Here is a 559-nt window from a genome sequence, read left to right as displayed (position 1 = left end):
GAAGCTTTCCTTTCCAATAAAGTTTTACCCTCAACCTCCGTTCCTAAAATTCATTCTTCGGTTTTAGAGAACACGAACTCATCCAGGCCAGGTTGGGAGTTTCAGGTCCCTATATCAGCATCACCTGCCCAGGATATAAATGCCTTACTGAGATGACTCTAATCCCTTATCTGCCCAGAAATGGCACCAGGGAATCACAGACCAATTTTATCTCATTTATCTCCTTTTACAACTTTACTTCCCACCACTCCCTGTTTTGGGATGCCTGACACTGCCTTTCTTTGTCCTGTAATCTCTCTGCAAAGCTGTTTATTTGTTTTGTTTTTTCTTTCTTAAGACAGGGTTTCAGTATGTAGCTCAAGCTGGCTTCAAACTCACGGTGATCCTCCTGCTTCAGCCTCCTAGGTGTTGGGATTACAGGTGTGTGCCACCACACCTGGGCATATTATTCTTTTTCAAAGTGCTGGACTTCTTGGCTATTTTTTTGCATTGCATTTCTTTCTCCTGGGTAATTCACTGCTACTGCCCTAATATGCTGTCTCTCTCTTGCCAACGTGTC

The sequence above is a fragment of the Octodon degus genome, unplaced genomic scaffold (assembly GCF_000260255.1).
Source record: "Octodon degus isolate 3935 unplaced genomic scaffold, OctDeg1.0 scaffold00011, whole genome shotgun sequence".
NCBI lineage: Eukaryota > Metazoa > Chordata > Mammalia > Rodentia > Octodontidae > Octodon > Octodon degus.
The sequence above is the reverse complement of the archived record's forward strand: the minus strand, read 5'-3'. Positions refer to the sequence as shown.